The sequence below is a fragment of the Somniosus microcephalus genome, chromosome 5, assembly GCF_052327205.1.
Source record: "Somniosus microcephalus isolate GS21.2 chromosome 5, FLI_Smic_1.0, whole genome shotgun sequence".
Classification (NCBI taxonomy): Eukaryota; Metazoa; Chordata; class Chondrichthyes; order Squaliformes; family Somniosidae; genus Somniosus; species Somniosus microcephalus.
Genome location: NC_140991.1, coordinates 12,760,483 through 12,782,050, shown reverse-complemented (window position 1 = coordinate 12,782,050; position 21,568 = coordinate 12,760,483). Strand labels below are relative to the sequence as shown.

The 21,568-nt window shown below is 48.2% G+C and overlaps 1 protein-coding gene across 3 annotated transcripts in view; it reads right to left on the bottom strand.

The window, feature by feature from the left end:
* Positions 1 to 21,568, bottom strand: part of LOC147116894 (uncharacterized) — a 272,147-nt gene that overhangs the window by 11,129 nt on the left and 239,450 nt on the right. The window lies entirely within an intron of this gene.

The window sequence follows — 21,568 nt, the reverse complement described above, 5'->3', positions numbered from 1 at the left end:
TCCTGTTTCTCACCTACATGTTGCCCCTTGGCGACATCATCCGAAAACACAGCGTCAGTTTCCACATGTATACTGACGACACCCAGCTCTACCTCACTACCTCGTCTCTCGACCTCTCCACGGTCTCTAAATTGTCAGACTGCTTGTCCGACATACAGTTCTGGATGAGCAAAAATTTTTCTCCAATTAAATATTAGGAAGGCTGAAGCCATTGTTTTCGGTCCCCGCCACAAACTCCGTTCCCTAGCCTCTGACTCCATCCCTCTCCCTAACACCTGTCTGAGGCTGAACTACACTGTTCGCAACTTTGTTGTCATACATGACTCTGAAATGAGCTTCTGACCACATATCCGCAGCATAACAAAGACCACCTAATGCCACGTCCCTAACATCGCCCGTCTCCGCCCTTGCCTCAGCTTATTGGCTGCTGAAACCCTCATCCATGCCTTTGTTACCTCTAGACTTGACTATTCCAATGCATGCCTGGCTGGCCTCCCATATTCCACCCAACATAAACTTGAGGTGATCCAAAACTCAGCTGCCCGTGTCCTAACTCGCACCAACTCCCATTCGCCCATCACCCCTGTGCTCGCTGACCTACATTGGCTCCCGGTTAAGCAACGCCTCAATTTCAAAATTCTCATCCTTGCTTTCAAATCCCTCCATGGCCTTGCCCCTTCCTATCTCTGTAATCTCTTTCAGCCCCCCAACCCCCCGAGATACCTGCGCTCCTCTAATTCTGCCCTCTTGAGCATCCCTGTTTATAATCACTCAACCTTTGGTGGCCATGCCTTCTGTTGCCTAGGCCCTAAGCTCTGGAATTCCCTCCCTAAACCTCTCCGCCTCGCTACTTCTCTTTCCTCCTTTAAGACGCTCCTTAAAACCTACCTCTTTGACCAAGCTTTTGGTCACCTGCCTTAATTTATCCTTATGTGGCTCAGTGTCAAAAAAATTTCTCTTACAATACTCATGTGCAGTGCCTTGGGACGTTTTACTATGTTAAAGGCACTATATAAATACAAGTTGTTGTTGTTGAGGACTAATATGGAAAGATAGTATACTACATATAAATGGCACGATTTTGAAAAGTGTTGATGAGCAGAGAGACTTTGGTGTCCATACACACAAACCCTTAAAGGCAAGTTGATAAGGTGGATCAAAAAACATATAGGTTACTTGGATTTATAAATAGAGGCATAGAATATAAAAGCAAAGCGATCATGCTAGAACTTTATAAATCACTGGTTAGGCCTCAGATGGAGCATTGTGGACAATTCTGGGCACCAAACTTCAGGAAAGATGCGAAAGCCTTAGAAAGGGTACAGAGGAGGTTTACCAGGATTTTACCAGAGATGATGGACTTCAGCTATATTTTGTAACGGTCTTCACAGTAGAAGACACTAAAAGCATCCCACTAATGGATAATCAAGGGACTATTGGGGTGGGGGGGGACTTAAAACAATCACTATCACTATAGAGAAAGTACTAGGCAAACTAATGGGACTAAAGGTGGACAAGTCCCCTGGACCAGATGGCCTGCATCCTAGGGGGAGATTTTCCCACTGGAGGCGAGATGGAGGCGGGTTTCACTTTGGGTGGGTTTGAAACTCGCCTCCAGTGATAGGTTTCAAAAATTTGCGATTTTCCCATGATTGGGCACTTGATTTCAGAGGTGTGGAATGCCCTTGCTCAATTAGTGTTTTGGGACTGAAACTCACCTCTGTTGACAGCACTTTTCCAGTCTGATTTTATGGCTTCTTGATCCCTTGGCTCATTCCACATTCTGTGTCTCCTGCACCACCTCCAACATCTTTTGAGAAACCACTATGTCCAATTCCAAAGCAAGGGCCTACCCGGGGCTCTCGGATGAGGCACTGCAAATGTTGTTTGAGGGGGTGACAGCTAGCATGGAGGTGCTCTTCCACTCATCTCGGAGGATGAGGCCTGCCAAAGAAACCAAGGCTGTGTGGGTACAGCTGACAAGGGATATAACCTCCAGATCTGTGTGCAGATTGGGAGACTGTTTCTGTGTATTGATGAAATGCCATCCCTGTTGGAAAGCATTAAAATGATTTGAAGCCAAATGTTGGCGTTGTGCCATCTGTTCTTTCACCTTAGGCAGCTCCACATTGCGGGCACCGGCACACTTGCGTTGTCAGGTTGGTGGCCTGAGTGAAAGGAGGCCAGAGAGTCATGTCCATTGTCAATGATGTCCCAGGATGGATCCAAGGACATGTGCCAACTTGGGCAACCTATGCAAATCTGGCCATGATAAGTTCATCCCTTGCATCCCGGGCAGCCATGTGCTCGCGTGCTGCCGCTGATCGATACACCGGCGCTCTGACCTCCTCCTCCTCCAGATCCTCCTCCTCCTCATCCGAGGTCCATGCTGAAAGAAAACAAATGGTTCCCATGCTGCTTGTAGATGCTTCTTTTGGGGAAGCGCTCATTGCAAGCGGGGAGAGGGTCTTCCAAGGAGCTCCCAAGTTGATGGAGTCAAGCTGCAGCACCTCCGACTTCGGAAGGCCTTCTAAAAGTGCTCAGGGACCTTTTAAAGCCAAGGTCTGGCACCTGCAAGTAATCCTTGCTGCAATAAACGATGTCTTGTTAGACCTGCAGCAGTGAGGAGGCCACCCACGAGTCAACCCGCCAGGTTTACCTGGCGTGGTTTATGAGGTGTGTGGATCACGCCGAAAAGCTGGAAAAATCACGTGGGTCTCTAAAAATAGGCTTAGAGAGGCCCTTAATGAGCATTTAAGGATCTTTAATAGCACAATGGCCAGCTGGAGGCGGGAGCGTTTCCCGACCTCCAAAACCGGCACCGGCAAAATTCCGCGGAGGCAGGTTCCGAACCTGGCCTCTTTGATTCTGATTTTCCCGCCTTTCCTGCCTCCACATCCGCCTCCTCCGACGTCAGAAAATCACCCCCAAAGAGTCTTAAAAGAGGTGGCTGCAGAGATAGTGGATGCATTAGTTGTAATCTACAAATATTCCCTGGATTCTGGAGAGGTCTCAGCGGACTTGAAAACCGCAAATGTAACGCCACTATTTAAGAAAGGAGGGAGACAGAAAGCAGACCAGTTAGCCTAACATCTGTCCTTGGGAAAATGTTGGAGTCCATCATTAAGGAAGTGGTAGCAGGACATTTAGAAAATCATAATATAGTCAAGCAGAGTCAGCATGGTTTTATGAGAGGGAAGTCACGTTTGACAAATTTGCTGAAATTCTTTGAGGATGTAACGAGCAGGGTGAATAAAGGGGAACCAGTAGATGTCGTGTATTTGGATTTCCAGAAGGGATTCAATAAGGTGCCGCATAAAAGGTTACTACACAAGATAAGAGCTCACGGGGTTGGGGGTAATATATTAGCATGGATAGAGGATTGGCTAACTAACAGAAAACAGAGAGTTGGGATAAATGGGTCATTTTCAGGTTAGCAAACTGTAACTAGTGGGGTGCCGCAGGGATCAGTGCTGGGGACTTAACTATTTACAATCTATATTAATGACTTGGATGAAGGGACTGGGTGTAATGTAGTCAAATTTGCTGATGATACAAAGATAGGTGGGAAAGCAAATTGTGTGGAGGACACAAAGAATCTCCAAAGGGATATAAATAGGCTAAGTGAGTGGGCAAAAATTGGGCAGATGGAGTTTAATTTTTCAAAAATGTGAGGTTATCCACTTTGGTAGGAAAAATAAAAAAGCAAATTATTATTTAAATGGTGAGATTACAAAATGCTGAGGTACAGAGGGATCTGGGGGTCCTTGTATGTGAATCACAAAAAGTTAGCATGCAGGTACAGCAAGTAATTAGGAAGGCAAATGGAATGTTGGCCTTTACTGCAAAGGGAATGGAGTATAAAAGTAGGGAAGTCCTGTTACAACAGTGAGACCACACCTGGAGTACTGCGTACAGTTTTGGTCTCCTTATTTAAGGAAGGATATATTTGCATTGGAGGCAGTTCAGGGAAGGTTCACGAGGTTGATTCCGGAGATGAAGGGGTTGTCTTATGAAGAAAGGTTCAGCAGGTTGGGCCTATACTCACTGGAGTTCAGAAGAATGAGAGGGGATTTTATTGGAGCATTTAAGATTCTGAAGGGGCTTGACAGGGTAGATGCAGAGTGGATGTTTCCCCTCGTGGGGGGAGCTAATACTAGGGGGCATAATTTCAGAATAAGGGGGCTCCCTTTTAAATCGGAAATGAGGAGGAATTTCTTCTGTTGTTGGGAAAATGTTGGAGCCCTTCATTAAGGAAGCAGTAGCAGGGCATTTGGAAAATCATAATGCAGTCAAGCAGAGTCAGCATGGTTTTATGAAAGGGAAATTATGTTTAACAAATTTGCTGGAGTTCTTTGAGGATGTAACGAGCAGGGTGGATAAAGGTGAGCCAGTGGATGTGGTGTATTTGGATTTCCAGAAGGCATTCGATAAGGTGCCACATAAAAGATTACTGCATAAGATAAGAGCACATGGAGTTGGGGGTAATATATTAGCATGGATGGAGAATTGGCTAACTAACACAAAGCAAAGAGTCGGGATAAATGGGTCATTTTCCGGTTGGCAAACAGTAACTAGTGGGGTGCCCCAGGGATTGGTGCTGGGGCCTCAACTATTTACAATCTACATTAATGACTTGGATGAAGGGACTGAGCGTAATGTAGCCAAGTTTGCGGATGATACAAAGATGGGTGGGAAAGCAAGTTGTGAAGAGGACTCAAAGAATCTGCAATAGAATATAGACAGGCTAAGTGAGTGGGCAAACATTTGGCAGATGGAGTATAATGTGGGAAAGTGCGAGGTTATCCACTTTGGCAGGAAAAATAAAAAAGCAAATTATTATTTAAATGGAGAGAGATTACAAAATGATAAAGTTCAGAGGGACCTGAGGGTCCTTGTGCATGAAACACAAAAAGTTAGCATGCAGGTGCAGCAAGTAATCAAAAAGGCAAATGGAATGTTGGCCCTTATTGCAAGGGGGTTGGAGTAATAATAATATAATAATAATAATAATCATAATAATCAACTTTATTGTCATTGTCAGTGCACAAGTGCAGTACAACGAAATGTAGGCTTGCGGCTCCCGAGAGTGTACATTTAGATTAAGACATTTAAACATTCAACATATATTTGGCTTGTAATACATTAACATAAACATAACCATAATAAAGTGCATTGGCAGATGTATAAAAGTATAAAAGCAGGGGAGTCATGCTACAACTGTACAAGGTATTGATGAGACCACACCTTGAGTACTGCGTACAGTTTTGGTCTCCTTATTTAAGGAAGGATATACTTTCATTCGAGGCAGTTCAGAGACGATTCACAAGTTTGATTCCTGAGATGAGGGGGTTGACTTATGAAGAAAGGTTGAGCAGGCTGGGCCTATACTCATTGGAATTTAGAAGAATGAGAGGTGATCTTATTGAAACATATAGGGGCGCAACAAGGTAGATGCAGAGAGGTTTCCCCTCGTGGGGAAATCTAGAACTCGGGGGCATAGTTTCAGAATAAAGGGTCTTGTAGGAACGGAGGTTCCTATCCGAATAAGGTATTCGGCTCGATGAATCAAATCAACAGGTTTTAATGAACAACAAAGTTAACAGGGAAACTACAGGAGAAACGGTACACAGGTCTACTCAGCTTGCTGGGCACTCAACGACTACTGGAAGATTCTGGAAGCTGGCGTCATGACGTCATCGCGTTCTTCGCGCCACTGGCGGTCACGTGATCGGCGTCATGATGTCATCACGTGGCGTGCAGGAAAACACAATACAGTACAGTTAACAGGCAGTTTAAAGGTGCAGTCCGCGGCTGCACTACACTGTAGTTAAAGGGATTATTACTAATTGTTCTGAGGCCCTTGGTGGCTCCGCCACAGGCGCCCCCCCAGAATCCACTTTAACGACCATTGTCAACCAAGCAGGAGGTTTAATGGTCCTGGCCGAACGGCGACGAAACTCAGGCAGCGGAAACGGGGCGTTAGTAGACGAACCAGTGCCAGATTGCGGCAGAAGCGGCGTCTCGGGCGAGGTAGAAACGGTAGACCGAGGTGCAGGCGCGTCTGAGGCCGAATCGGGTTGTTCGACGGTGGGCTGGTGCACGGCTGGTCTGGCGGCCAACGGAGGTCGGCTGCGGCGAGGCGGTTGGGCAGCCACGAGAGGCTCACTCCGATCTAGGTGGGCTGGTTTGAGCCGGTCATTAGAGATGGTATCGGACTTTCCACCGACTTCGACTGTGAAAAACTTTTCCCCTGATGCGATGACACGAAAAGGTCCGGTATACGGCGGCTTGAGCGGGTCTCTGTGACCGTCCTGTCTAATAAAGACATAGTCCGAACTCATGAGCTCTGTCGGGACGTGAGGCCTCTGCAGGTCATGCTGCGAGGTTGGGATGGGCAGGAAATTCCTAGCCGCCTCCTGATGTAGTAGGAGCTGTTGAGCTGCAGACCATGGTTCGGTGTGTGGAGGGAGAAAGTCACCTGGCACTCTGAGTGTCTGGCCATAAACCAGCTCAGCCGATGAAGACTGAAGATCCTCCTTTGGGGCTGTCCGGAGGCCCAGCATCACACATGGGAGCCTGTCCACCCAGTTGGGTCCCCTCAAGCTGGCACGGAGGGACGCTTTGAGAGACCGATGGAACCTTTCGCACAGACCATTCGCCTGCGGATGGTATGCGGTGGTACGGTGCAGCTTGGTACCCAGGCCTTGTGCCACTGCGTTCCACAGCTCTGATGTAAATTGCGGACTGCGGTCCGGAGATGTCCGATGGCACCCCGAACCGAGCCACCCACGACGAAAGAAATGCCCTGGCGACATCTGCTGCGGTGGTAGCGGCCAAGGGAATCGCTTCTGGCCACCTGGTGGTCCGGTCTACCACCGTCAGGAGGTGTGTGAATCCACGTGACCCGGGAAGGGGACCTACTAAATCCACGTGAACGTGGTCAAAACGGCGCTCAGGCACCGGGAAGTTGGCCACCGGAGCCTTGACGTGACGGTGGACTTTGGATTTTTGACATTCGACGCAATTGTTTGTCCAGTCCCGGACGTCCAGATGCATGCCTTTCCACACAAATTTGCGGGACATTAGCCGTTGAGAAACCCGCATCCCCGGGTGAGATAACCCGTGGATTGCCTGGAATACTTTCTTGCGCCATTCGACCGGAACAATGGGCCAGGGCACTCCCATGGATGTGTCGCACAAGAGCGTGGTTCCCGCTGCTTGAAACAGCACGTCTGCAACCTGCCAACTGGAAGGCGTGGTCCTAAACGCTTGTACCTCTGGGTCTGCCAGTTGATCCTCTGCCAGTCCGACGAAATCGATGCCCAGGTGTACTGCTTGGACTGGAACCCGGGAAAGGCAATCCGCCACGAGATTATCCTTGCCTGACACGTGCCGCAAATCCGTTGTGAATTCGGATATAAACGTGAGGTGGCGCTGCTGCCGAGCTGACCAAGGTTCCGCCATTTTGGCCATGGCGAAGGTGAGCGGCTTGTGGTCCACGAATGCAGTGAACGGACGGCCTTCTAGAAGGAAACGGAAATGCCGGATGGCCAAAAACAGGGCTAGTAACTCTCTGTCAAAAGTGCTATACTTTCGCTTGTTCTTGCGCAGTTGGCGGCTGAAAAAGGCTAACGGCTGCCAACCTCCGTCGACCCACTGCTCTTGAACTGCTCCGATGGCGTAGTCGGAGGCATCCGTAGTGAGGGCAACAGTCGCGCCCGGGAGTGGGTGTGCTAGCATAGTTGCATCCGCCAACGCCGCCTTGGTATCGTGGAACGCCTGGTCCATTTACGGTGTCCAAGTGAGAACATCCTTGCCCGACTTTCCTTTTAGTGCTTTGTACAGAGGTTGCATTAATCGGGCCACCTTGGGGACGAAACGATGATAAAAATTTACCATCCCCAAGAACTCTTGCAGGGGTTTGACTGTGTGAGGCCGCGGGAATGCGGTAACTGCCTCTACCTTGGTGGCTAGCGGGACGGCGCCTTCTGGGGTAATCCTGTGTCCCAGGAAATCAATACTGGATACTCCAAACGTGCATTTGGCCGGATTGACAATAAGGCCATGTTGGCTGAGCCGGGCGAAAAGTGTACGTAAATGGGCCATGTGGGCTGTCGTATCCTTGCTGGCTATTAGGATGTCGTCCAAATATACAAAAATGAAGGGCAGATCTCGTAAGACAGAGTCCATCAATTGCTGGAATGCTTGAGCTGCGTTTTTCAGACCGAATGGCATGCGGAGGAACTCAAAAAGACCGAACGGAGTGATGACTGCCGTTTTGGGGACGTCTGGAGGGTGCACCGGAACTTGGTGATATCCACGAACGAGATCCACTTTAGAAAATATAGAGTTGCCAGCCAGATGTGCCGAAAAATCTTGGATGTGGGGAATAGGATACCTGTCCGGTGTCGTGGCGTCGTTTAAGCATCTGTAATCGCCGCAAGGTCGCCATCCGCCGCCTGGTTTGGGTACTATATGCAGTGGGGAGGACCAAGGGCTGTCCGAACGCCGGATGATCCCGAGGCGCTCCATGGTCTGGAACTCGGCCTTTGTGGCTGCCAGCTTGCCGGCTTCTAATCGCCGCACCCGAGCGTAAACGGGTGCTCTGGTCATGGAGATATGGTGCTCCACCCCGTGCCGTGTGACTGCAGCCGAAAAAGTAGGCCTGGTGAGCTCCAGGAATTCGCCGAGCAGGCGCGTAAACCCGTCCTGCGACGGAACCGCACAGGCCACCGACCAGGACACGGCGGTGCTGCGGTGGCAGGGCACCGCGTGGAAAGTGGACGCATTAATGAGTCGGCAGTGTTGGACGTCGACCAGCAGACCGCTGGCACAGAAAAAATCAGCTCCCAGGATGGCCTGTGAGACTTTAGCTGTAATAAAGTCGCAGACAAAACGCTGACCGGCGAAGGTTAAGTTTACCGTCTGTTTGCCGAACGTACGCATGGCAGCGCCGTTTATTGCCACGAGGGAAGGCCCATGGCCACCGGATAGTAGGTCCAGTTTTGAAGCTGGCAGGATGCTGCACTGTGAACCAGTGTCGCACAGGAATCGTCGGCCCGTAACGGACTCCGTAACGTAAATGAGTTTGCCCGCTGAGCCCACCGCCATAGCTAACTTGCCGTGCTTTTCAGACCTTGTCGTCCGTCCGGGAGGACGCGGGCTTGTTGGAGTTGTTTTTTTTCTTGAGGGAAACTGCAAGGAGGCTGGCAGCATCGAGCATTGGCGCCAAAACGGGTGTGGTACGCGCACCATCCCGCTGGGGGAGGGCTGGGCTTCGCTCGCGTGGGGGAAAAGCGCCTCGTGGCTGCACAACATTGCTGAGTAACAGTAAATATCTTGTCTGCCTCTGCAGCGAGTTCAGCACCGTCTGTGATGGCAGTGTTGGCCAAGGCCGCCTGCACCGGGTCAGGTAGCTGGCAGAGGAAAAGCTCACGGAATAAAAAACATTGGGGTTCCGCACCCAACAGCGTGAGCATTTGACTCATCAGTTCTGACGGTTTTGAGTCCCCGAGGCCGGGCATGGAAATAAGCTTGCGTGCCCGCTCCGACTTATTAAGATCAAATACCTGTAGCAAACGGGCTTTAAGCGCTTCGTACTTGCCCTCCTCCGGTGGACTGCCAAGGATGCTGATGACCCGCGAGGCCGTGGCACTGTCGAGAGCGGAAACCACATAATAATAACGGGTCGAATCCGCTGTGACCTCCCGGAGAGCGAACTGTGCTTCTGCCTGGAAAAACCATGCTGCTGGCTGCTGTTCCCAGAACTGCGGCAGTTTAAGGGCGACGGCGTTCGTGTTCATCCTTGACGAAAGTTGTCCGACGAGATCGCGGTCACCAATGTAGGAACGGATGTTCCTATCCGAATAAGGTATTCGACTCGATGAATCAAATCAACAGGTTTTAATGAACAACGAAGTTAACAGGGAAACTACAGGAGAAACGGTACACAGGTCTACTCAGCTTGCTGGGCACTCAACGACTACTGGAAGATTCTGGAAGCTGACGTCATGACGTCATCGCGTTCTTCGCGCCACTGGCGGTCACGTGATCGGCGTCATGACGTCATCACGTGGAGTGCAGGAAAACACAATACAGTACAGTTAACAGGCAGTTTAAAGGTGCAGTCCGCGGCTGCACTACACTGTAGTTAAAGGGATTATTACTAATTGTTCTGAGACCCTTGGTGGCTCCGCCACAGTCTCCCTTTTAGAACTGAGATGAGGAGGAATTTCTTCTCTCAGAGGGTCGTAAATCTATGGAATTCTCTTCCCCAGAGAGCTGTGGAGGCTGGGTCATTAAATATATTTAAGGTGGAGTTAAACAGATTTTTACAAGATAAGGGAGTGAAGGGTTATGGGGAGCGGGCAGGGAAGTGACTTTGAGCCCAAAATCAGCCATGATCTTATTGAATGGCGGAGCAGGCTCGAGGGGCCAACTGGCCTATTCCTGCTTCTATTTCTTATGTTCTTATGTTCTCTCAGTGGGTCATGAATCTTTGGATTTCTCTTCCCCAGAGAGCTGTGGAGGCTGGATCATTGAATATATTTAAGGTGGAGAAAGACAGATTTTTGAAAGGTAAGGGAATCAAGGGTTATGGGGAGCGGGCAGGGGGTGGAGTTGAGGCCAAGATCAGATCAGCCATGATCTTATTGAATGGCAGAGCAGGCTCGAGGGGCGAAATGACCTACTCCTGCACCTACATAATGGCCCAGAAATTCGTGTCGGAGGTTTCCCATGGGTGTAAGCCCCCGACCTGCACTTATCTTGCGCACCGGCCGTTGAGCTGTGGGCCCCCGTGGGATTCCGATCCTGGGCCTGCTCCAACTGCCGGCGCGCAGTGCTTGCATATCCCAGGGGCACAGTTAGTTCGATGCGTCCCCTGGGATCACGTGGGCCATGGGGAGCCAATCGGAGCAGGGAATGCTCCATTCATAAGATTGACAGGAAGAGCTGTCAAAACTTATAAATACTACGGCCCCAAAACAGCACTAAATCTTCAAATAAAGTTTTTTTTTAAATCACATTTTAAAAATAAACTATAAATTACATGAAATAACTATTTTAAACAATAATTTAAATTTTTGAAAAAAATAATTTTATTTTCCAACGGGGCTAAAAATAAACTTACCTTGCTTTAAAGTATTTAAAAATAATAAACCTGTGGAAAAAATGTTTTAATTTTAATTAATTCACCACTTACCTTGTAAAAAGCAGGCCTTACACCTGCTTTTTACATGTCTAACTTCTGCAGACTTACCCTCCCGGGAAAACCTGCAAAAAAAACCGAAGTTCGATGCGCACGCGCAGCCTCTCCCACGCACGCGTTCAACCTCTTAACCCCTCCTTTCAGGGGAATGGAAGTGCCGGTTTCCCGCGCATGCAGGAAACTGGCACTTCCATTGGGCTTACGGGTGAGTACCCCGTGCGTACTCACCCGTGGAGACCCGAATTTCTGGGCCCTTATGTTATGAGGATAGGTTGGAAAAGTTAAGACTGTCACTGACCTTATCTCCTCTGGAAATCTTCCCTCCACAGCCGCCAACCTCATAGATCCCCAACCCCGCACAGCCCGCTTCTACCTCCTTCCCAAGATCCACAAACAGGACTGCCCTGGTAGACCCATCGTTTCAGCCTGTTCTTGCCCCACGGAACTTACCTCTTCCTATCTCGACTCTATTTTTTCTCCCATTGTCCAGTCTCTTCCCACCTACATCTGCAACTTTTCCGACGCCCTCCGCCACTTTAACAGTTTCCAGTTTCCTGGCCCCAACCGCCTCCTTTTCACGATGGACGTACAATCCCTCTACACCTCCATCCCCCACCAGGATGGCCTGAGGGCGCTCCGCTTCTTCCTGGAACAGAGGCCCAACCAGTCCCCTTCCACTACCACCCTCTTTCGCCTGGCTGAACTTGTTCTCACATTGAACAACTTCTCCTTTAACTCCACTCACTTTGTCCAAATTAAGGTATCGCTATGCAAACCCGCATGGGTCCTAGCTATGCCTGCCTTTTCGTGGGATATGTGGAACATTCTTTGTTCCAGTCCTACTCAGGTCTCCTCCCTCACCTCTTTTGATGACTGTATCGGTGCCGTTTCCTGCTCTTGCCCTGAACTAGAAAATTTCATTCACTTTGCTTCCAATTTCCACTCTTCACTCACCTTCACATGGTCCATCTCTGACTCTTCCCTTCCTTTCCTTAACTTCTCTGTCTCCATCTCTGGGGATAGGCTATTGACAAACATTCACTCTAAGCCCACTGACTCCCACAGCTACCTGGACTACATTTCCTCCCACCCTGCTTCCTGTAAGGACTCTATTCCATTCTCCCAGTTTCTCCATCTCCGCCGCATCTATTCTGACGATGCCACCTTCCATACTAGTGCTTCTGACATGTCTTCCTTTTTCCTCAGCCGAGGATTCCCCTCTACCATGATTGACACGGCCCTTGACCGCATCCGTTATATTTCCCGCACTTCTGCTCTCACCCCTGCCCCTCCCTCCCAGAACCATGATAGGGTTCCCCTTGTCCTCAACTTTCACCCCACCAGCCTCCAGATTCAACGGATCATCCTCCGCCATTTCTGCCACCTCCAGCATGATCCCACCACCAAACACATCTTCCCCACACCTCCCTTTCAGCATTCCGAAGGGACCGCTCCCTCCGCGACACCTTGGTCCACTCCTCTACCATCCCCAACACCCCTTCCCCTTCGCCCAGCACCTTCCCATGCAAGCGCAGGAGATGCAACACCAGGAGTCTGAGCAAGCGGACCTGCAGGAGGAACGGAGTCGGAGACTGGGGATAAAGGCAGCACGGAGTAGAGGCCTGGGAGTCTGAGTGAGCGGACTACCTGCGAGGGAGACAGTCGGCAAGCGACACAACGAAGGAGGGACGTCAGAATTCAAAGGTGTCGCTGGCACAAGGGAGCTGAGAGGTGAGTATAGGGTGAGTATTTGTGGTAAGTTTTTTTTGTTCTGTTTGAGTATATTTCTGCTAAGTAGATCATAGCCTATCTAAATAGAGGGAAGTGTTGATTGGTGGGTAGCTGTTGAGTGTTTCTTGTTAAGTTTTAAGTTTATTTCTGCTAAATTACCTCCATAGGGCCTCGCTCACTCTCCCGCTGCTTAAATCCTCAGTGTCCTCGCTCAGGCTCTACCCAGGGCCGCTGCTGGAAGAGCAATAGTGATAGGGGATTCATTGGTTAGGGGAACGGATAGGCGTTTCTGTGGCCGCAGACGTGACTCCAGGATGGTATGTTGCCTCCCTGGTGCCAGGGTCAAGGATGTCACTGAGTGGCTGCAGGACACTCTGAGGGGGGAGGGTAAACAGCCAGAGGTCCTTGTCCATATTGGTACCAACGACATAGGCAGAAAGAGGGATGAGGTCCTGCAGCCAGGCTATAGGGAGCTAGGAAAGAGAATAAAAAGCAGGACCTCAAAGGTAGTAATCTCCGAATTACTCCCGGTGCCACGTGCTAGTGAGTACAGGAATAGGAGGATAGAACAGATGAATGCGTGGCTGGAGAGATGGTGCAGGAGGGAAGGCTTCAGATTCCTGAGGCAATGGGACCATTTCTGGGGAAGGTGGGACATGTACAAGCCGGACAGGTTACACCTCAACAGAGCCGGGACCAATATTCTCGCGGAGAGGTTTGCTAGTGCTGTTGAGAAGGGTTTAAACTAGATGGCAGGGGGATGAGCACCAGCATATAGGAGTAGAAAAGAGGAATAAGGTGCATAAAAGAGTGAGTGTGTTGGATCGCACTAGAGAAGAAAATAATACTAGAGGCAGAAATAGTACCATATTAGATAGGAGCAGACTAAAAGAGACTACGAAAAATTCAAAAATGTGTTTACAATGCATGTATGTAAACGCACAAAGTGTGGTGAATAAGGTTGGTGAGTTACAAGAACAATTAGCCATGTGGCAATATGTTGTGGCAATAACGGAAACGTGGCTTAAAAATGGTGAGGACTGGGCACTTAATATTGAAGGGTACAAGGTGTTCAGAAAAGATAGGGAAGGAAAAAAGGGAGGTGGGGTGGCAGTGCTGATTAAGGAAGATGTTGTAGTGTTGGAAAGAGAGGATGTTCTTGAGGGGACAAGGACAGAATCCATTTGGTTAGAGTTGAGGAGCAAAAAGGGTATGATCACGTGATTGGGGTTATTCTACAGGCCTCCAAATAGTGAGAGGGAGGTAGAGGGGCAAATCTGCAGGGACATCGCAAAGATATGCAAGAGCTAAAGAGTGGTGATATTGGGGGACTTCTAAATTGGAATAGGGCTAACTTCAATGGGATGCAAAAGGATCTAGCCAGGGTAAAATGGAACCAAAGACTGACAGGAGAAACTGTAATGGAACAATGGGTAATCTTTAAGGAGGAGATGTTCAAAGTACAGGCTAGGTACATTCCAACAAAAGAGAAGGGTAAGGGAACCAAAGGAAGGGCTCCTTGGATGACAAGGGAAGTAGAGAAGATGATGAAACAAAAATGTCAGGATGCATGTCAGGTGAATTCTTCAAGGGAGAACCAGACCAAATACAATAAGTTGAGGGGAAGTGAAGATGAAAATAAGATTGGCAAAGAGAGAATATGAGAGTAGAATTGCAGTTAACATAAAAGGGAACCCAAAAATCTTCTACCAGCATGTAAACAGTAAGCGGGTAGTAAGAGGCGGGTGCGGCCTGTTAGAGACAAAGAAAGTGATATATGCTTAGAGGCGCAGGGCAAGGCTAGAATACTCAATGAGTACTTTGTATCTGTGTTTAATAAGGAGGTGGAATGCTGACAAAATATCGGTAGAAGTGGAATAGGTAGAAGCAATGGAAGATGTCAAAATTGATAGACAGGATATACAAAAAAGGCTGGGTGTGCTTAGAGTGGATAAGTCGCCTGGCCCAGATGGCTTGCATCTCAGGTTGCTAAGGGAATTGGGGGAGGAGATAGCGGAAGGGCTTGACATAATTTTCCAATCTTCCCTAGATGCGGGGGAGGTGCCTGAGGATTGGAAAGTGGCAAATATGACACCATTGTTCAAGAAAGGGTGTAAGGACAATCCTAGTAACTACAGGCCGGTCAGTTTAACATCAGTGGTGGGTAAAGTTTCAGAAACAATAATCAAGGAAAAATTAATGGGCACTTGGAGAGGTTTAAGCTAATTAAGGAGAGCCAACACGATTTGTAAAAGGCAGATCGTGTTTGACTAATCTAATTGAATTTTTTGATGAAGTAGCAGGGAGGATTGATGAAGGGAATGCAATGGATGCTGTCTACATGGATTTATGGAAGGCGTTTGGCAAAGTACCACATAGAAGGCTGGTTAACAAAATTGAGGCTCATGGAATAGGTGGGTCAGTGGCAGCTTGGATAAGGAATTGGCTTAAGGACAGAAAACAGCGAGTTGTGGTAAATGGCTGTTTTCCAGACTGTAGGATGGTAGACAGTGGTGTTCCCCAAGGGTCAGTGCTGAGGCCACTGCTTTTTTTGATATATATAAATCACCTGGATATTGGAATACAGAGTAGAATTTCTAAATTTGCTGATGACACCAAACTTGGGGGTGTGGCAAACAGTGAGGATGATACCAATCGACTGCAACAGGACATAGAAAGGCTAGCAGAATGGCCAGACAAGTGGCAGATGGAATATAATACAGAGAAGTGTGAGGTGATGCATTTTAGCAGAAGGAACAGGGAGAGGCAATACACACTTAATGGCACAGTTTTAAAGAGTGTGCAGGGACAGAGGGACCTGGGGGTTAATGTGCATAGGTCCCTGAAGGTGGCGGGACATATTGAGAGAGTGGTTAGCAAAGCATATGGGATCTTGGGCATCATAAATAGAGGTATTGAGTACAAAAGTAGAGAAGTTATGCTGAACCTTTATAAAGTGCTGGTTAGGCCACAACTGGAGTATTGCGTCCAGTTCTGGTCACCACACTATAGGAAGGATGTGAGGGTGCAGAGGAGATTTACCAGAATGGTTCCAGGGATGGTGGATCTTAGCTACAAAGACAGGTTGGAGAAGCTGGATTTGTTTTCATTAGAGCAAAGGAGGTTGCGGACTGGTTTGATAGAGGTGTACAAGATTATAACGGGTTTGGATAGGCTAGACGGGGAAAGGCTGTTCCCACTAGTTAATGGTACAAGGACTAGGGGACACAGATTTAAGGTTTTGGGCAAGAGATACAGGGGGGTTGTGAGGAAAAACTTTTTTACGCAGCGAGTGGTGAGGACCTGGAACTCGCTGCCGACGGAAGTGGTGGAAGCGGACACACTCAATATTTTCAAGGGGAGACTGGATAGGCACTTGAGGGAAATAAACTTGCAGGACTACGGGGATAGAGTGGGGGAATGGGGCTGACTGGATTGCTCTACAGAGAGCTGGCACGGACTCGATGGGTCGAATGGCCTCCTTCTGTGCCGATATGACTCTATGACTCAATGGCCTGCCCTTTTACCCGCTCCCTTCCCACTGTCCAGGGCCCAAAACACTCCTTCCAGGTGAAACAGAGATTTACTTGTACTTCTTACAATTTAGTATGCTATATTCGGTGCTCACGATGCGATCTCCTCTACATTGGGGAGACCAAACGCAGATTGGTTGACCGCTTTGCGGAACACCTCCGTTCTGTCCATAAGAGGGACCCCGAGCTTCCGGTCGCCTGTCACTTTAATTCTCTGCTCCACTCCCACTATGACCTCTCCATCCTCAGCCTCTTACACTGTTCTACTGAAGCTCAACGTAAGCTCGAGGAACAGCACCTCATCTTTCGATTAGGCACTTTACAGCCTTCGGGACTCAACATCGAGTTCAACAATTTCAGACCATAACCTCTGCCACTATCATTTTTTTTCTCTCTCTCACATGGCAGCTATTGATGATTCTGTCATTGTCATTTACACTTCATCTTGAGTCATCTTTTGTTTCTTAACTTGTCCCATTACCATCTTATTTTGCCTTGCACCATCATCCCTTTTGTCTCTTAATCTCTCCTGCCTTCCATCCTATCATAGACCTTCCCTTTTGTCCTTTCCTCCCCTCCCCGCTTTCCCTGCTCCTACACTTGCTTAAAAATCTGTTACATCGCCAACTTTTTTCAGTTCTGACGAAGGGTCATCGACCTGAAACGTTAACTCTGTTCTCTCTCTACAGATGCTGCCTGACCTGCTGAGTATTTCCAGCATTTTCTGTTTTTATTTCAGATTTCCAGCATCCACAGTATTTTGCTTTTGTATTGGAAAAGTTAAGGCTGTTCTCTTTTTTTTTATTCATTGATGGGATGTGGGCGTCGCTGGCTGGCTAGGCCTACATTTAGTGCCCATCCCTAATTGCCCTTGAGAAGATGGTGGTGAGCTGCCGCCTTGAACCGCTGCAGTCCATCGTAGCGGTTGTTTGCAACTGAGTGGCTTGCTAGGCCATTTCAGAGGGCATTAAGAGTCAACCACATTGCTGTGGGTCTGGAGTCACATGTAGGCCAGACCAAGTAAGGACAGCAGATTTCCTTCCCTAAAGGACATTAGTGAACCAGATGGGTTTTTGCAACAATCGACAATGTTATCATGGTCGCCATTACTAAGACTAACATTTAATTCCAGAATTAAATTGAATTTAAATTCCACCAGCTACCGTGGTGGGATTTGAACCCATATCCTCAAAGCATTTGACTGCGACCGCTGGCTTACTAGTCTAGTGACATAACCACTACGCCACCGCCTCATGGGATAAACAAGGTTAAGAGGTGATATAAGAGGTTTTCAAGTGGATGAGAGGTTCTGATAGAGTAGACAGAGGAAAACTATTCCCTCAGGTGACTGGGTCAATAACCAGAAGTCATAGATTTAAAATAATTGGTGAAAGATCTAAAGTGGAGATGGGGAGAATTTTTTTCACTCAGAGGGTTGTCGGGATCTTGAATGCTTTACCTGAAAAGGGGGTGGAAGCTGATTCCATAAATAATTTTAAAAGGGAGCTGGACAGGTACTTGAGGACGAGGAACTTCCAGGGTTACAGTCAAAAAGCGGGGGTGTGGGACTAAGCACGACGGCTCTTTCAAACAGCCAGCACGGGCACGACTGGCTGAATGGCCTACTTCTGTGCTGTAAGTTCCTATGATTCTATGGGGGAAAAATTCGGTTGATTAGTGCCTCCCGTTAGTGCCCTAAGAGGGCGCTAATGGGGCGCAAAGCAACTAGCGCCCGGGCACGGCCATGTTTGCGCCGCTAGCGAAATTGACCAGACATTTTACAGCGGTGCTAAACACTACCGCCACGATCGCCTGCGCCCATAGATCGTGACATCAGTCGAGCGTACAACACCCCGGTAGCGCCCCAGACTGGATATTGAGTGGCACCCCCTGCCTTTCCGCCTGCCGCTAGCAACGACAGGTAGAGGGGAACGTTTTGCCGTCGGGAAGGGACTGGAGGAACGTTACTTAAAGGCGGCCGCGTCCTGCCTTTTTTTGTCGCCGACATTTTTGCACCACGCATTCTGAGAGAGAGAGAGATACTTCTGGAGAGATTCAACGCTGTGTGAAGGAAGATTCAACGCTGTGTGAAGGAGTTTTGGGTACTGAGCAGCACTTTGCAGGTTCATTTTGATTTGACCTACCTTACATCGATTTAGAGGAGACTATGGGGGCTGCACTCTGAGCTCTTTCCCTAGGTCTCTCCATTGTTCTTTCCAGCAGAATTGATGTACAGGTCTCTCCAGGCCGAGATTCAAGGCTGCAATGAGCAGGGTGTAGCTGGAGAGCAAGATTGACCCTCCCCTTTAAGAACTGGCCAGCGCCAGTGTGTCTGTGTTCCATTGCTAACTGACATCACATGAGCTTTGCCAGCGCTGAGGTAGCGCCTCGCTCCTCGCCGTTAGTGCCTTAAGAGAGGTGTGTAGCACCTGATTTAGCGCTCAAATCACCTCCAGGGGTGATAGAGAACAAGTTTGCAGTTGGAAGCGATAATTAGCGCCAGGCACTAAACTTTGCTCCCGGTCAATAATTGCGCTCCAAACGATGCGGTACCGAATTTCTCCCCCTATGACTGTAGCTAACAACAAAACATTTGCACCAATATCCTAACACCACTCCTCATCCCAGACCCTATCCGGGTCCAGGATCACCACTATTTCCTGTCCTCGGAGATTAACACGGCAAGAGGGCACCCCCAGCAGAGGTCCGCCCCCTGGTAGGGATAGTAAAAAGGGTTGGGGTGGGGGGAAAGAGTTTAGCACAGCTACAGCAGCTTTCCTGGTCACTGGGTACCAATCAGAATGCCCTGAGGCCTTAAGATTCTCCTAGTGGGGAGCCGAAGTTGGTATAAAGCAAATTAAATAAAATACTTTCCTTCAGGTTAACTCGCACCAAGTCCCATTCACCCATCACCCCTGCACTCGTTGACCTACATTAGCTCCCGGTCCGACAACGCCTCTATTTTAAAATTCTAATTCTTGATTTTGGCCTTGGCCCTCCCTATCTCTGTAACTTTCTCCAGCCCGACAAACTTCCAAGGTCTCTGCGTTCCTCCAATTCTGGCCTCTTGCATATCCCCAATTTGCATCACTCCACCAATGACGGCCCTGCCTTCAGCTGCCTAGGCCCTAAGCTCTGGAATTATCTCCCTAAACTTCTCTGTCTCTCTCCCCTCCTTTAAGACACTGCTTAAAACCTTCCTCTTTGACCAATATTTTGGTCACCTAATATCTCCTGATGTGGCTCAGTGTCTGTTGGTACATGAGGGAGAGAATGATACCCTAGCCAAGCAACAGTCGAGAGAGAGAGAGAGAAAGAATGACAGATCACCCGAGCAACAGACAGTGTTCAAGATTTAAGTACAGTACGGCCTTGGGATATAGTCGGGCCATACGATAAACATCCCACTACATACCATTGCAACCTATGCAAAGGAATGTTGATATACATTGCAAAAGGATGTTGACGAATGTGTAGCGAAATGTAAACCTGTGTGCAGAAGTGTCGGCTGAAGGACAGTGCATTGACTGGCGATGACCAGATAAGGCAAGGCCACTTCCAGTTAGATAAAGAAATCAGTGTATTAAAAAAAGCTTTTGTGTTAAGTTTGAAAAAGGAGAGAAACCTAAAAGACTTGAGCACATGCCATTGTTCAGAACTGACAAAACTTCACTTGTAAATTGCGCTATACTCTTCAGAACTTATACTTCGCCTTTGGATTTTGTTAATGTTAAAGTAGAAAAAATAAAGTGATTATAACCATAAGACTGAATTCTTTACTATTCAACTGAACAACAGAAGATTGTTTAAAACAATACTGTCAAATTTTGTCTGATACCGATCCTGTGAAGTGCCTTGGGACGTTTTACTGCATTAAAGGTACTACTGTATATAAATACAAGTTGTTGTTGTTACTCAGGGTGTTTTCTGGACCCTCATAGACTTGTGGGGGTCCTGGCTCCATCACTAACACCTAGTTTCCTCCAATTGGGTGCCCAACAAGCCACCAATAAGGAAAGTAAGGCAGGAGGCTCAGAACATTCCCTTCCACTCTTGACAAAGGGTTTCGACCTGAAACGTTGACTCTATTTCTCTCTCCACGGATGTTGCCTGGCCTGCTGAGTTTTTCCAGCATTTACTGTTGTTAATTCCCTTCCACTCATTTGCATGAGTTTGTTTGGCTTGTTTCTTCAGCTAAAGGTACAGCTTGGGTCCAGAAGTCCCAGAATTATTGGGACAATGTAAAGGGGGCATAGATCCAACAAAACAGGTGTCAATCCCTTTCTCCTAACCTTTATACCCCAGGGACAAAGGCTACCCCTTTGTCAATAGGTTTAATAGTATTATTTTTAACATGGAAGTGTGGTAAAGATGACTTTTGACAGGAGCCAAATTCTGATAGAAACATAGAAGATAGGAGCAGGAGTAGGCCATTCGGCCCCTTGAGCCTGCTCCGCCATTCAATGAGATCATGGCTGATCTTCCAAATTCAGTACCATGTTCCTGCCTTCTCCCCATACCCCTTGATCCCTTTAGCCTTAAGAAATATATCCAACTCCTTCTTGAATATATTTAAGGAATTGGCCTCTACTGCCTTTTGGTAGAGAATTCCACAGGTTCACCACTCTCTGGGTGAAGAAATTCCTCCTCATCTCTGTCCTAAATGGCTTACCCCTTATCTTTAGACTGTGACCCCTGGTTCTGGACTCCCCGACCATCGGGAACATCCTTCCTGCATCTAGTCTGTCCAGTCCTGTCAGAATTTTCTAAGTTTCGATGAGATCCCCTCTCATTCTTCTAAACTCCAGCGAGTACAAGCCCAATTGACCCAATCTCTCCTCATACGTCATTCCTGCCATCCCAGGTATCAGCCTGGTGAATCTTCGCTGCACTCCTTCCATGGCAAGAACATCCTTCCTCAGATAAGGTGACCAAAACTGCACACAATACTCCAGATGTGGTCTCACCAAGGCCCTATACAACTGCAGCAAGACATCCTTGTTCCTGTACTCAAACCCTCTTGCTACGAAGGCCAACATACCATTTGCCTTCTTAACCGCCTGCTGCACCTGCATGCTTACCTTCAGCGACT